At 40.9% G+C, this 17,417-nt stretch overlaps 1 long non-coding RNA gene across 1 annotated transcript; it reads left to right on the plus strand.

The window, feature by feature from the left end:
• The first annotated feature begins 326 nt into the window (after positions 1–326).
• Positions 327–17,198, plus strand: LOC134223203 (uncharacterized). The gene is made up of 3 exons (XR_009982479.1): positions 327–732; positions 957–1,109; positions 16,583–17,198. It is a non-coding gene; the product is annotated as an uncharacterized LOC134223203 (long non-coding RNA).
• The last annotated feature ends 219 nt before the right edge of the window (positions 17,199–17,417 follow it).

Consider the following 17,417-nt stretch of genomic DNA (forward strand, 5'->3'; position numbering starts at 1 on the left):
AATTGTACATACCTTTAGATTAAACATACCTTGGCTAAACGTCAACAAACATAACTCATGTAACGCCTATAGATTCCGAGATAAATGATTAATATTGTGTATCCGGAATAAATTTATACCGCTTTTTATACCGAAGTTGGATTTTCCCAACTTCGGAAGTAGTGCGCTGGATTCGCCTAAAGATGCGCTAAACAACGCATCAATTAGTTTGACAAATAAAACTTCGGAAGAAAGTTCGGTTCGGAAGTCCCGACTTCCGAATTCTAACTTGGTGCTACGCCGACAATAAATACTCGTCCACTTCTATCTGGACGATCAACCAGCAAACACCAGTCTTCATCTTTATTAACTGGCGACGAGGGAATTAATTTTTAAGAACCTAGCGTGAATAACGCCATTGCGGCATTGTGAATTGTGACCTAATGCAAATTTTAACGGGTGATAATCAGTGCACACTGCAAACGGTTTTTTCAACAGCAGAAAAGTGCGAATTCCGACGGCATTTTTGCGAACATTTTTTTTACAGCAACGGCTACGGAGAAGCAGGTCGACAACAGCCTACGAGAGCGGGAAGGCGACACGGCAAAATTGCAGAGTATTGTCTCCCACAGCGACAGCTTTCTACAACACCAGACAACGAGGACGGTGGGAAATCGTTCGCGTTGGATAACCACGACATAAGCAGCTAGTTTAGTTATCATCGGTCTGCTGTGGGGAAGGAAAATCATTTCGGTAAAGAGATTGTTAATTTATCAAGCAAAAAGTGTTTTTATGGAAACCACATTATTTCGTGAGGCAACTAATTCCACGTGGGTTTTTGTGTTTCATACTGCCTATTGTTTGCAAAACAAAAAGATAAAGAATCCTTAGTGCTCAATTGTTCTTTGTTCGTATCACAGGATTGAGCTTTAATTTTATTCTAAAAATACTAAAAGTGTTTTCTTTTAATTCTTTAGACCTCAGGCAACTCTCGAAGTGACGTGCTACCCAGGACGGTTGATAGTGGTCCGAAAATTTAACGGCTTCGGGTCGTCTTCCGGAAGAGGGTAATTGCGACAATTGTCGGCACAGGCAAAGGCCTTAGGCGAGAGCCAATCGTATCTGTACGGGTAAGTCGTTTTGATCTTTTTCTTGTGCGAGCCTACATTTGAAGATTTTTTGTTTCTTTTGTTCCTTTTATTTTTTTTTTTTTTTTATCTTTCGTTTATTTGGAAGGCTCATTTGCCGTGAAGCGTTACGGGGCCGAAATCAAGTTTAACAATACATTTCTTGATTCTTATACATAGTGTTAGTTTTGGGGAACCGAAAGACTCGCGGTTTAGTCGAGGTTAGGGAATACAATAATACAGTAGGAAAGGAAAGGATTTTAGGGTGCTTAAGTAATTACTATGCTGATGTTCACAAAGTTGACATTCCTCGCATTTTTACATCTGTAACAGGACAAACAAACTTTTTTGGGGGGACAACGACGAGAGGAAGACATATGGAAGGGATTAACGACAGACATGGAAATGTACAACAAGAGGAAGACATTCGATATGGGGTACGACAGACAAGGGAATGGGCAGACAATGATTACAGCAACATCAGCAACTTTCAAAAATTGGTGGACCAGGGACATGTACTCGAGATCAAGGCCCGACAACACTTCTCTAATAGGCTTTGGTTGTTTTCCTCGGACCCGGAGATGTTCAGTTAGCGCAGATCTGGGGCCACGATGCTCCTCGCACGCCCACACGACATGATCGATGTCCTGATAATCCTCGCCGCAAACACAGAGATTTCCTTCCGAGAGCCCCACTCTGAAAAGATGTGCATTTAGAGTGTAGTGATTGGACATTAGACGACACATGGTTCGAATGAAGTCTCGTCCCATATTCAATTTTTTGAACCATGGACGCTTCGACACCTGCGGGCGAATTGAATACAGCCATCTACCCAACTCCCCATTTGTCCATTTCTGTTGCCAGCTGTTCAAGGTTTCCTGACGAACTAATGTGAAAAATTCATCGAAGGTGATTTTCCGATCGTAAATATCACCTTCCATAGCGCCCACCTTAGCCAAAGAGTCCGCTTTCTCATTTCCCGGGATCGAGCAAATTCCTTTTATTTCTTTTGTAAGGAATTGAACATGCTTGGAAATCAGATCCCAGGTGGCATGGCTTCAAGTGTTGAGCCATACCGCAAGGGAACTTTCTTTTTCAGACTGGGTAGACCGTCTGCAATTTTCTTTTTGTTATATCAACACGCTGTTGTTGAATGTGCGTATCAAGCCTGTATAACGAACCGTCGATCGGTTCTACTATAATCGTTAAATAAAGGCTAAGCTCAGTCGAAGTTTGAGCATGCAATAGGTAACATCTCGTTGTAATCATTTCCCTCATTACCGAAACCTCTTTTAATAATGTAAAACACTGGTTAGTTCAATGGCGAACGAGGTAAAAATTTTTTTTAAATAATCCGTTGAGTGATTAGTGAATCACTAGTGAGAACGACTAAATTTTAAACCGCGGTGTGTAGTGCATTTAAAGTTCCGCGCAGGTATGCTACCTTAGTGTAATAATTATCGCCCAGAAGATCACCTCAAGTGTGGTGGTCACGTTTGGTGCGATAACCGTTTGATTAAAGGAGTTTATTTCACATTATTGAAAATCTAGAAATAGTCGGTTATTTCACAAAGTTTTAATCAGCACACATCACGTGTTCCGTAGAGTTTAGTGGTGATCACTCTATGCTTTTGTGTGATTTCATTGTCCACCACCATTTTATCTAACAGCAAGGTTTTGTAAGTTAGTTTGACCTGTGTGAAAGAGCGCCAACAAAGAGCGACCAGAGGTCAGTTTCGGTCTTTTGTGTGCACTGGAGAGCAAACAGATAGTGCTGAACGTGTTTTTCGTTGCTGCTTCAACGTGACCAGTAGATAGGGTGGATCTGCTAAGTCGGTAAGCTTTGTTACGTTTGATTAATCGCTGTCTGGAGTTTTATCACGCTGCTATCAGGTACGTTGGTTTGTTTTATATGTTTTCGGCTTATGTTATTTGTTTCGATAATTTTTTCTTGTTATTTTTCAAATGCAATCTTTTTTGTGAAATATTTTCAATTTTTCTATTTATATACAATTGTTTGCATAGTTGAAATTTGTTTGGTATCCACTGTTTAGACTTATAGTTTGTGTTTCGTTTGTTTAAATTTCTTTAAGCAATATGCCGTTGGTGAACAGCATTGAGCCCCACGTCCCAGGCGCCATTCCGTTCTCGCAGTATTTGGAGCAACTCAATTGGGTGCTAGTACATCAGAAAATTCCTGCTGATGAGCACAAAGCCACATTTTTAGCTTCATGTGGAACGGAAGTGTACTCCAAATTGAAATTGCTGTTTCCAGGTAGGGATTTAGCTAACATTGAACTCAAGGACAGATTCGCTTAAAAAGCGTTATGACCGTAGTGAGAGTGATTTGGTACAGCGTGTGAAGTTTTACGCCCGATCCCAAAAGACAAGCGAAAGAGCTATTGATTTTGTACTTTCAGTTAAGCAGTTGGCTGAATATTGTAATTTCGGTACATTTAAAGTCATGGCTATTAGGGACAGGCTAGTTTGCGGTGTTTCTAATAAACAGCTTCAGGAACGACTGTTGGACGAAGAGGAGTTAACTCTTGCGAAAGCGGAGAAAATTGTTGTCAACCGCGAACAAGCGGCTGAGAGATTGACTTCGATTAATGGAGAATCGGCTAGGGTAAGTGTTGTTGAGCGTTTAGGAAGCAAGAGGGTTGGTTTTCAACGTGAACCAACACCCATTACATCGCGGAGCCGTCGTAGAAGCCGTGATAATTATCGTCGTAGCCACAACACAACAGTCACAGCCGCAGTAGAAGTCTTTCTACGCCGAGGAAAAGTGGGAAGAAAGTTTACTTCTGTAACTACTGTCGGAGGAAGACACACACACGCAAGTACTGTTTCGACTTGAAGCATCAGAAGCCATCGGTTAAGTCAGTCGCTGTGGTAGCGAAAAAGCCAGATTTATCGGAGAGGTTTAGAAGAGCTGCTAGACTGTCGGACTCAGAAGAAGACATGGACGTACTGATGATTTCCTCAATTCAACGGTCCAGCACCAGCGCCCCGTGTTTAGTGGAAGCATGTGTTGACGATGAGGTCTTGAGGATGGAAATAGACAGTGGATCTGCTGTTTCCGTGATTAGCAAGCTGACCTTCAATGAACGTTTTGGGCGCAAACCGTTAGCTAAATGCAATTTGAAATTGGCAGTAGTTGAGGGTGCTCGCTTGAAAGTTGCAGGACAGATCACAGTTTCAGCAAGGGTCAACGGGCGGTGCGAGAAAGTATCATTAGTGGTATTGGAGAGTTCGAAGGAGATAATTCCGCTGTTGGGCAGAGACTGGCTCGACATTTACTACCCAGCTTGGTGAGATGCTTTTCGAGGATCTATGTTAGTGAACAGTACCAACGTTTTGAAGGAGGACGGAGTTGTTGAAGATATAAAGAGTAAGTACTCTAGTGTTTTTGACAACGATTTTTCTATTCCCATATCAGGTTTTGAGGCAGATTTGGTACTCAAAGACGATAAACCCATATTTAAACGCGCGTATGACGTTCCTTATCGTTTGCGTGACCAGGTTGCAGAACATATAGAATCGTTAGAAGAAGATGGGGTAATCACTCCAATTGAGGCAAGCGAGTGGGCTTCACCTGTCGTCATTGTTGTCAAGAAAGATAAGGGAATTCGGATGGTAGTTGACTGCAAGGTCTCTATCAATAAGTTTATAGTACCAAACACATACCCTTTGCCTGTGCCTCAGGATTTGTTTGCTTCATTGTCAGGCTCTAAGGTATTTTGTTCTCTTGATCTTGCTGGAGCATATACCCAGTTGCGTCTTTCCAAAAAATCTAGGAAGTTTATGATTATTAACACAATCAAGGGTTTGTACTCGTACAATCGTTTGCCTCAGGGTGCTTCTAGTAGTGCATCCATATTCAAAAAGTGATGGATAAAGTTTTGAAAGGTTTAAATTATGTGTTTTGCTATTTGGACGATGTTTTAATAGCCGGTGAGGATTGTAAGAGGAAACTTTATTTGGTCTTGGAGCGTTTGGCCAAGTTCAACATAAAAGTTAATTTAAAAAAAATGCAAATTTTTTGTTTCCAGTTTGCCTTATTTGGGACATGTGTTAACAGAGGAAGGTTTATTGCCCTGTCCTGAAAAAGATGAGACAATTCGTAGAGCTAAGCCTCCGAATAATGTCAGTGAATTGAAGGCATTTTTGGGATTGATCAACTACTATGGTCGATTCATTCCCAACTTATCCTCCCGCCTCAGTCCTCTTTATTGTTTACTGAGGAAAATCACTAAATACTCTTGGAGTGAAAATTGCAATAAAGTTTTCGAAGATTGTAAAAAAATATTGCTTAAGCCAAACTTTTTAGAATTTTACGATCCTTACAAACCAATTGTTGTTGTTTCGGATGCCTGCGGATACGGTTTAGGTGGAGTCATAGCACATGTCGTTGGTAAAGAAGAAAGACCAATTAGTTTTACTTCTTTTTCGCTAAATGATGCACAAAAATCGTATCCAATTTTACATTTGGAAGCCCTTGGAAGCCCTTGAATGGAGGCCCTCCGTTCAACTCTAAATATCTGATTGATTTCTGGAGTCAACAAGGAATACACGTTTTGAAAAGTCCACCGTACCACCCCTCAAGTAACGGCCAAGCAGAACAAATGGTTCGTGTTGTCAAGGAGGTTTTGAAAAAGTTCCTCTTGGATCCTGACATGAAGGGTTTGGATATCGTAGATCAAATTTCCTACTTCTTGTTCAATTATCGAAACACTTGTTCAGAAGATGCACAGTTTCCTTCTGAAAAATTGCTAAATTTTACACCGAAAACGACGTTGGATTTGGTAAATCCAAAGCAATTTTAAAATCCGTTTAACGACTCACGCTTGAGAGGATGATTCTAGTTTTGTAGATGACAAACCTGCTAGACCTGATAAGTTTTCTCAGTCACGTCACGGAGAATCAATCTACTTCAAGAACTTTAGGGCAACGGAAGTGAAGAGGTGGTTAGATGCCAAGTTTTTGAAAAGATTGTCTAAAAATGTATTCCAGGTTTCGGTCGGAGGTCGAATATATTCGGCTCATCGCGATCAATTAAAAATGAAACCCAAGGCACACAGAACGCTTGTGTGTGGTTGGAAGCCTAACAGGAAACGTCGAAGAGAAGATAATGCAGATTTTGACGAAGACTCAGACAGTTGCGATTATTATGGATATCTGGCAGATTCTTACATCAACGATCAGCACCAACAACCTACGGTTGAAGACGGCAATAGTTTGTCGATACCTTCAACTAGCGGCAATAGTTTGTCCAAGAATATACCAGGCAGTAGTTTGTCTACACACAAGATGGCGTTGAGTGGCAGAAGTGTGCTACCTTCTGTGAAGAGCAAGCCACTCACTGGGTAAGTTAGAAGAGTAAAAGTGAGTAATACAATATTACCGTGTATATTTTGACAAATAAATCAGTCTCTACTGTCTACTCGAATGTACCACACGTGTTTATACTTTCCTCTAGTTGTGTATCACATTCCCTCGTTCGGCTCGTTCTGCTTATAGGTTATGGCCCCAGCATAGCCCGAGCCCCCTTTTCTGAAAAAGTGTGCCTTCGAAAAAGTTGATTACACGTGGAAGTATCGGTGCGATTCGAAGAGGAGAACAAAGAAAAGAATTTGTTTTCTTCTGTCCGTGCGGTCGTTCAGTTGTAAATCGGTCGAGTGAATTTTCATTGCTGTTGTTTTGATTGTCATTGAGGTGAAATGGAGGAAGAAAGGAAAGTTTATATTTTCGACGGAGCCAATTTCAACAATTGGAGCTTCCGAATGGAAATACATTTGGAAGAGCTGGATCTCATCGATTGTATTCGTGTGAAGGCGGAAGATGTAGTGCAGTACCATGTGTTGGCTACTGACAGTGAAAATGTGAAGCTCGCGAAGGATAAGAAACTGCAAGAAAGGAAGAAAAAGGACGTAAAGTGCAAGTCGGTGCTGGTCCGGAACATTGCGGATTCGCAACTTGAGTACATCAAGGGTAAGCGATCCCCGCTGGAAATCTGGACGACGCTTGAGAATACGTTTGCTCGCAAGGGCATTTCCGGGCAGTTTTATTTGCTGAAAAAGCTGTCAGCAATGAAGTTCGAGGAAACCGGCTCCCTTCAAGTGCACCTGCTCCAATTCGAGCGGATGGTGCGGGATCTGGATGCCGCCGGGATTCAACTGCAGGAGCAGCTAGTGATATTTTATCTCCTTCAAACCATGCCAAAATCGTATGGGCAACTCGTGACCGTTTTGGAAACACTGTCACCAGCGCAGTGTACGCTCGAGTTCGTCAAAGCTCGTTTACTGAGTGAAAGTGTGAAACGGGAGCATAATGACGACACAGCAGAAAGTAGCGGCTCGACGGCGTTCGCCGGGAAAAGTGCTAAATCGAAAATAAAGTGTTTTGCGTGCGGTAAACTGGGGCACAAACGGTCGGAGTGCTACCAACGCCGCGATTTCGACATTACGAAGTCGAAGAAGAATGAAAACAAAAGTGTAAAGAATGGAAAAGCGCACATTAGTGAAATGGAAGTCACGTTTGTCAGTAGTTGTGTTGACAAAAACGGAAAGTGTGATGACAATAACAGTAAATTTCGCTGGATCTTGGATTCGGGTGCGTCAGATCACATGATCTGTTCAAGTGAGTACCTCCGTGACGTACAAAAGTTAGATGCGCCTGTGATGATTAAAATTGCATCTGGTGAAGTGCTCCAAAGTTACCACAAAGGAAAAGTGGATATCGTTGCGCGAATCGGGAAACGTCGGTTGAAGTGCGTTGTCGATAACGTATTGTTCGTCCCGGGTTTGAACTACAACCTCTTCTCAATCCGTCGTGTGGGGCAGCTTGGGATGGAAGTGATTTTTTCCAAGAACAGCGCGGTCATCAAGCGAGATGGCGAGGTTGTGTGTATGGGAAGTCGATCAGATCGGCTTTACGAACTGGACATTGACGTGATACCAGTAGCAAACTCTGAAGTGCTTATGACGCATAAGACAATCGACTGTGCAGAACTGTGGCACCGAAGATTTGGGCACATCGGGAAGAGTGGCTTAGTGAAAGTGATTCGGGAAAATATGGTGAAAGGATTGTCGTTGCAAAAGGAAGCTGTAAACAGCGGCGGCGTATGTCGTCCTTGTATGGAAGGTAAGCAGACGCGTAAACCCTTCCAGGATTTAGTGCTTCCCCGTAGCTCTAGGCCTTTGGAGTTAGTGCATAGCGATGTTTGTGGTGCGATGATCCCGACTTCATGGAATGGTAAGCGCTATTTTGTAACTTTCACAGACGATTATTCCCATTTTTGTGCGGCCTATATCCTGAGCACGAAAAATGAGGTGTTCGATTGCTTTAAAATCTACGTAGCTATGGCTGAGGCGCATTTTGACACTAGTTTAAGCCGTTTGCGTTGTGATAACGGCGGGAAAGCGTTTGTTGATTTTTGCAGGAGTAAAGGTATCCAAGTGGAGTTCACGGTCCCATATACCCCGCAGCAAAATGGGGTCAGTGAACGATTCAATCGCACTATTCTCGACAAGGCCAGGGCAATGATTGCAGATTCAGGACTGGATCGTAAAATGTGGAGCGAGGCGGTATTGGCGGCAGTCTATATTGTTAATCGGAGTCCTACGGCAGCTCTGACAACTAACAAGACGCCATATGAGCTTTGGTATGGGCATAAGCCGGACGTGTCAAGAATGCGAATTTTCGGAAGCAAAGCATACAGCCTAATTCCGAAGGAGAAGCGAAGCAAGCTAGAGTCTCGTAGCAAGATTAGTCACTTCGTGGGATACGGTGGTGGCGGCTACCGTTTGTGGGACGGCAAACGGATTTTCATCGCTCGTGACGTTGTGGTAGAGGAGAAAGCGCTAAAGCAGTGGAAACTCGACTGCCAACCGGTGGCTACCGACAATCTTGGTCCGTCTTCAAGTCAGGGTCAACTGCTTGGCCCATTTTCTTCGAGAAGCGTTCCTGATCGTGCGGAATCCGAAAGAAGCTTTACAAGTCCAGTTGACGAACCGGAAAATGTTGAGGATTCTGATGACGATGCGTTTAGAGAAGCGGAAGATGGGTCGTTCTCAGAGAATAGCGATGCAGCTGAGGACGAGAACAACAACGATGCGGGAACCGAGGCGGAAACATGTTTGCGTCGTAGTGAACGAGTTAGAAACCTCCAGCTAAATTGGATGACTACTTGTGTGTAGCTTATGCACTTAACGCGGAAAGTTATGTCGAAAATATTCCTGACAGCATTGAAGAGCTGCGAAAACTGGATGATTGGCCGGAGTGGAAACTTGCCATAGACGAGGAGTTACGGTCATTGGCTGAGAATAACACTTGGCAGTTGGTAGACTTGCCAGTCGGTCGGAAGGCCGTGGACTGCAAGTGGGTTTTCCGGCTTAAGTTTGGGCTGGATGGTTCGATTCAAAAACGGAAGGCGCGTTTAGTAGCCAAGGGTTTCACGCAGCGATTCGGTTTCGACTTTTCAGAAACGTACGCACCGGTCGTGAAAATGGCAACTGTACGGTCGATGCTTGCTCTAGCCAACCAATTTGATCTTCATGTACACCAGATGGACGTAACATCCGCCTTCCTCAATGGAGTCCTAACTGAGGACATCTACATGCGCCAACCTAAAGGATTTGAGGAGGATAAGGTATGTAGACTCACCAAATCCATTTATGGTTTGAAGCAGGCGTCCAAGGCGTGGAACGATCGTTTCCACGAGTTCATTATACGATGCGGTTTCCGGCGATGCGAAGAGGATGATTGTTTGTATGTGAGAGTGAGCAAATCTGGTGCAGTATATCTGCTGCTCTACGTGGACGATGTCCTAATTATTGCAAAGAACTTAAAAGAAGTGATGGTAGTGAAGAGATTGCTGAAAACGGAATTCAAGATGCAAGATCTGGGTGAAGCGCAAATGTTTTTAGGACTACGGATTGAAAGAAATCGTGCAAAGTGTGAAATGAAGTTGAGCCAGCCGAATTACGTTGATGCTGTACTGAAACGATTTGGAATGGATACATGCAAGCCATCATTAACGCCGATGGAACAAGGGCTACAGCTGAAGAAAACGGAAGTGGTACAAAATTTGGACAAACCGTTCAGGGAACTGATCGGATGCCTGACATATTTGATGGTGACGTCTCGTCCAGACATAAGTGCCGCCGTTTCGTACTTTAGCCAGTTCCAGTCGAATCCCGGAGAAGAACATTGGAAACATGCAAAGAGAATTCTTCGCTATTTGCGAGGAACCAAGGAATACGGGCTGTTGTACACCAAAAAGGATGCTTCTTGCCGTCAGATAGTAGGGTTCGCTGATGCTAATTGGGCTACCGAGATTAATAATCGGCATTCTGTTTCTGGCTATCTGGTTCAGATTTATGGAGCTACAACAGCGTGGAGTACCAAGAAACAGCGAACAGTGGCGCTATCCTCAACTGAGGCCGAGTGCTATGCGTTGGCTGACTGCCTTTGTGAAGTCTTGTGGACTAGTAAACTGTTTGTGGAGTTGGATATTCGTGAACGTCACCCTGCAACCATATTTGAAGACAATCAATCTACGATTGCCATAGCAGAGTCGGATGGACCGTCAAAGAAATTAAAGCATACTGAAGTGAAGCTACATTTCATCAAGGAGTGCGTTCGAGCAGGTAAAGTAAAGTTGTGCTACATCCCGACAGCTGAACAACCGGCAGACCTACTCACTAAGGGTCTCCCAACGGTGCCGTTTATGAAACATCGAGTCTTCATGGGAGTCGAAGCGTGATTGGTTTGAGGAGGGGTGTGAAGAGCAAGCCACTCACTGGGTAAGTTAGAAGAGTAAAAGTGAGTAATACAATATTACCGTGTATATTTTGACAAATAAATCAGTCTCTACTGTCTACTCGAATGTACCACACGTGTTTATACTTTCCTCTAGTTGTGTATCACATTCCCTCGTTCGGCTCGTTCTGCTTATACCTTCATCAGGCGATCAGATGCGCAAGTTCTTGTTATCAGCAAGGTTCGAGACAAGATAACGCATTCGGAGTGTTATCAAGCGACCGAGGTTTACCATGTGAAGGCTCAAGTGTGCCTTTCGAACAGGATTCAGTTCATCAGAAATTGGCTGATTCCCAAAACGATGTACTTCTCAGGCGATCTCGTCGAATGAAACGTCAGAAGATTCATAGTGATTATAAATATTATTAGAATTAAGTTTTTATTTAAATTTGTACTAAATAAGTTATATTATCGATTTGAAATTGAAATATTATATGTTACTTCCTAAGGGAAGAGAACTGTTATATCAACACGCTGTTGTTGAATGTGCGTATCAAGCCTGTATAACGAACCGTCGATCGGTTCTACTATAATCGTTAAATAAAGGCTAAGCTCAGTCGAAGTTTGAGCTTGCAATAGGTAACATCTCGTTGTAATAATTTCCCTCATTACCAAAACCTCTTTTAATAATGTAAAACACTGGTTAGTTCACTTTTGAGGCAAATGAGTTGTCAGATGTTCAGAAAAAGTCACATTTCATGAACTTATGTGGACCTCATGTCTATTCTCAACTGAAACTAGTGTTCCAGCAAGGAACATTAGCGACAGTTGGTTACGCTGAAATTGTTAATAAGTTAAAACAAAGGTTCGATAAAACCGAACCTGATTTGGTTCAGCGATTCCGTTTTAGTCATCGCGTCCAACAACCAGATGAGTCAGCCGAGGATTTCGTCTTGGCGGTAAAACTCCAAGCGGAATTCTGCGGTTTTGGCGGGTTTAAGGACATTGCCATTCAAGACAGGATTTTGCATGGGCTGAGGGATGAGGCTCTAAAACAGAAACTTTTAAATGAAGAAAATTTGTCCCTTGAGTCCATGGACAAATTTATTACTACCTGGAATATTGCTAAAGACAATGCGAAGACAATCAATAGGGCTTTCCTCAGGGGTCAAGGATTAATCAATTGCTTCAGGTATATAACACAGCAAGGAATAGTCAGGTGGGATCACCGGAGCGACCGAATCAAGTTCGGAGACCAGTTAGGGAAAGGTTAGGTTTCCAGCCCTACAGACCCAACAATCGAGACACATATTCACAAAAAAAGTTGGTGTTGAAAAGTGATGTCCCGATTTTTAAAAGGGCCTATGATGTACCCTATCGGTTGAGGGGAAAAGTCCTGGATTATTTGACAAAACTAGAAAAAGAAAATGTGATTACACCGGTGAAGACCAGTGAATGGGTATCACCAGTGGTTGTAGTTATGAAAAAAAATAATGGAATAAGACTCGTAATTGATTGTAAAGTTTCAATAATTAAAGTTTTAATACCAAATACTTACCCTTTACCTTTGGCAGCCGACTTGTTCGCTAAATTGGCAAATTGTAAAGTTCTTTGTACGCTAGACCTGGAAGGAGCTTATACACAGCTAGCATTGACTGAACGTTCCAAGAAATTTATGGTGATCAACACAATCAAGGGATTGTTCACCTATAATCGTTTACCCCAGGGGGCTTCCTCAAGTGCATCGATATTCCAACAGGTTATGGATCAAATTTTAGAAGGGATTATAAACGTTTACGTTAATCTTGATGATGTACTCATAGCAGGTGAAAACTTGGAGATTTGTCGTGAAAAATTGTTTCTTGTTTTGGAAAGACTCGCAAATGCAAATATCAAAGTAAATGTTGAGAAATGTATTTTTTTTGTGTCAGAATTGCCTTATTTGGGCCATATTCTCAGCGAAAACGGGTTACTACCTAGTCCAGACAAAATTTCAACAATTCAAAGAGCAAAGGTTCCTGGAAATGTGACTGAGCTAAAGTCATATTTAGGCTTGATCAACTACTACAATCGCTTCGTGCCCCATATGTCTATCAAGTTATTCCATTTGTATAAGCTATTGAAGAAAAATACTAAATTTGTTTGGGATGGTAATTGTGAAAAAGCTTTCCAAGAAAGCAAAAACGCACTGGTTAAAACCAAATTTTTAGAATTTTATGACCCATCAAAAGACATTGTAGTAGTAACAGACGCTTCAGGCTATGGCCTAGGAGGAGTGATTGCACATGTAATAGAAGGCATCGAAAAGCCTATTAGTTTTACTTCTTTTACGTTAAATGACGCGCAAAGAGGTTACCCAATTCTTCATTTGGAAGCTTTGGCCTTGGTTTGTACTATAAAAAAATTCCACAAATATTTATATGGGCAAAGGTTCATAGCTTATACCGACCACAAACCATTGATAGGGATTTTCGGCAAAGAAGGAAAACATTCCATATTTGTAACAAGACTCCAACGATACATACTTGAACTCTCGATTTACGATTTTGAAATACGGTACAGACCTTCTGCAAAAATGGGGAATGCGGATTTTTGTTCGAGATTCCCATTGGAGCAGAAGGTTCCCATTGAGTTAGATCACGAGTTTATAAAAAGTATAAACTTTGGTGATGAATCTCCCATTGATTTCGTTTTGATTGCCAAATGGACAAATGATGACGAGTTTTTACAACAAATTATAAAATATTTGCGTGATGGATGGCCTAAAAATCTGGATAAATGCCTTATGGACGTTTTTGCTAATCAAACTGATTTGGAAATTGTTGAAGGGTGCATTTTGTACCAGAACAGGGTGGTAATTCCACATAAAATGCAAAAAGGAATTTTGAGGCTTTTACACGCCAACCACGCAGGCATAGTTAAAATGAAACAATTGGCGAGAAGGCAAGTGTACTGGTTTGGCATTAATAAAGACATTGAGAAGTATGTATCGAATTGTGATGTATGTGGAAGTATGGTAATAGTACCAAAAATAAAAGTTTTATCCAACTGGAAACCTACAACAAGACCCTTCAGCCGAGTTCACATTGACTTCTTTTATTTTTCTCACCACACTTTTCTACTGATTGTTGATTCATTCTCAAAGTGGTTGGAGGTAGCATGGATGAAGAAGGGCACGGATTGTGCAAAAGTGGTAAAGAAATTGGTAGCTTATTTTGCTAGATTTGATTTACCAGACCAGGGCAAGTGAAAATACGGGGTAAGTGGGTACTATGGCTGCCGATCAATCGATAAACCACAGACAAACAGACATAACACTCGTCAAATTTCCATCGTTCACTGATTTACTGGTCGATTCAAATAATTATTAATTGGCCAATCGATCACTCGTGGCGCGCGCATCGGATTTGCTCGAGTTCGACGTTTGCTCACTACCGCCATCTGGTTCGTGATTTGCCAAACTAACTGAAATCAAAAGATGTCGTTAGTGTTTCAACGACGATGTATTTAATGAGTGAATGTTCAATGTGTTATGTCTGTTTGTCTGTGGATAAACGTTTTTAGTGGTAACAATCTTCTAGAAAGATGAAGCAGGACTATCAACGAATACAGCCCACACAAAAATATTTGGAATCAAAACCATTTGAGGCACCATGCTAATGCTATTGCTTGATCATGACTTTAGACTACCGGAAAAATCTATTACTTATATTTTAATTCAATGGATTTCCACCATAATAGTCGTTTCTAAATTTATCATTGATGTGGAAGGTGAATAATTTGAGCAATTAAATAATTGTGTGACATCGAAAATGATATATAAGTTTTAATTTAAGCCAAAATTTGCAATATTCACTTACCCTTTAGTTTTAACATACATGGGGCAAGTGGGACATATTTGAACAACAATTTCGATAGAGCCCTTTTAATTGTTTTTAAATCGTTGTCTAGTGAAAAATAACTTCGAAACTCATATATCATATGGATCTGAATCAGATGTAGTTTGCTTATTGTTGGTTTCGCTGTTAAATAGTATTGTACAGTTGATTAACAAATGTGTATTATTCATTCTTAAAATTATCTCCCGCAATAGTTATAACAATGCGATATTTTTCCGTTTACAGTGCAAATAATCTATTTGTTCAACGATAGGTCAACAAAATTTGTATTGTGTTTTGTTATTTTCGAATTGCGCATCAAATTGACAGATTTTCAGATAAATGAAGTGCTCAACACATAAATTGGCAATTTCGTTCTATTACAAATTTATAACAGTGCGCATAGCCTGAATAAAAACGTTTCTTTTGAAGTACTGATTTATGTAATAATCTGTGCCCTAAACACAGAAACATTCACTCGAATAGTGAATAAAGATTTGCTTATCCTTTCCACCTAAATCATTTGGTACAAAAGTAACCCAGTAAAAAGCAAAACAAGAGCCAATTAAACAGTAAATCGGATGTTGTCTGGTGTTCATATTTGCTAAAATTATAATCCCTTCCTTGTAGCAAAAACCAAAATCCGACAAGCAACAAACCTCCATCCATGATCTGAAAATAGTACGACTCAGAAGTAATATGAACATTGTAGATTCCTTTAAATAATTAAGTTCGACAGTATAAAACAGAATAGGACCCACTTGCCCCGTTTGAAGGGGTAAGTGGGTCCTACAGGTGAATTTCTTTCTTTCACTACCAATATTTTTGTAATTGAATAAATGGCTTACAACACGTCTACACTTCAACAACGGAAGCATATGATGATGTATCCGTGGTTAATATTCTGTTTTTTTAAGTACGCGATAATAATTTTGCTGAACTAGCGTTTTTAGGTCCCACTTGCCCCGGGGTACCTTAATAAAAAAAATGAAAAAAATCAAATTTTGGGAATAAAAGCACATTTTATACAAAAAAAGGCATTGTATCTCAGAATCAAAAGCCTTTTCAAAGATGGTTTCTTCGCAAGAGTTGCTCATAATACTAAATTCTAAAACTTTGCAGAAGACACCATCATCCTGTCATGCTAATATAAAAAGTTAGCTGAAGCGCCGCCCTAGCGGTAGAGTTCCGAACTATAGTTTTATCACCATATGAAGGCCTACTTATCAAGCAACAACTTTGTGGAAGACACCAAACTTCTATGAGGCAACCCTAAGGAGTTATTTATTAATGCCATGATTTCATGATATCCGACCACAGTGCGGTGGTCCTCCATTCAATTCATATTCATTCCCAAAATTTCTTGAAAAGCAGGGGATAAAAGTATTGAAAAGTCCAGACTATAACCCCTCCAGTAATGGGCAGGCGGAACGGCTGGTGAGAACTGTTAAAACAGTATTGAAAAAGTTTCTATTAGAACCAGACTTGCAAGATGTTGATTTGGAGGATCAGATATATTTATTTTTAATGAATTATAGAAATAACATTGTTTCAAGTGATGGGCAACTGCCCTCGGAGAAAATATTTATTTTTAAACCAAAAACGATTTTGGATCTTTTGAATCCAAAAAAGACTTACAGAAATTATTTACAAACACAGACTCCAAATGATGTAAATGATGACGAAAATGTGTCTAATATGCAGAAAAAGTCGAATGGCGGTTTAGACACACTGACAGAAGGAGATACTGTATGGTATCGAAATTTTCATCATCATTTACCGAATACATGGATTAGGGCAACGTTTCTCAAACGTTTTTCTATAAACACTTTCCAGATAGCAATTGGAAGCGCTCTCACCATGGCCCACCGAAATCAGTTTAGGTGCTACAAGGGGCAAACTCCGCAGCCGAGGCAAAACGTGTGGCTGGGAGTCGGTACGGGTGGTAGAGATGCTATGATCGAAGAACGAACTGGAATTGAAGAACAACACGAAGAGGGCACCGAAGAAGTCAACGCTGGAAGCGGCTCTGATGATGAACCATTCAGGGGATTCCCTATGGTTCCGGAAAAGGCCAGAAAACGAAACGCGACTTCGGCGAACTTGCCGAACGTGTGTCCACGGCGATCGAAAAGGATTCGCAAGCGAACGATAGATCAAAATTTCGTCTATTCTTAAAATATTATGTTCGAAGTGCTGAAATATTGAAAAAGTGAATTGTTCAAATGAAATGAATTTTGTAAATTTTGTTATGCTTGAAGTTTTCAAGTTCTGATTTTTAAAATGAATACTATTGTATTAGTTTCAAGGGGGAACAGCTGTTGTGTCACCCACATCAAATACATAAGAATTGTACATACCTTTAGATTAAACATACCTTGGCTAAACGTCAACAAACATAACTTATGTAACGCCTATAGATTCCGAGATAAATGATTAATAAATACTTCTATCGTCCGTACTATCGTCCACTTCTATCTGGACGATCAACCAGCAAACACCAGTCTTCATCTTTATTAAGCTTAAGGTTGACTTTCCTGCGATTTAGAAAGTATGAAAAATCAGAAAAAAGCAAAGAAGAGTAAGAAATCAAAAAATAAGTACATACGAGGAGAATAAAAAATTTCTTTGGACCTTAGAAGCTGAAAAAGCATTAGAAAAACTTAAAGAG

Source organism: Armigeres subalbatus, chromosome 3 (genome assembly GCF_024139115.2).
Source record: "Armigeres subalbatus isolate Guangzhou_Male chromosome 3, GZ_Asu_2, whole genome shotgun sequence".
NCBI classification, from domain to species: domain Eukaryota; kingdom Metazoa; phylum Arthropoda; class Insecta; order Diptera; family Culicidae; genus Armigeres; species Armigeres subalbatus.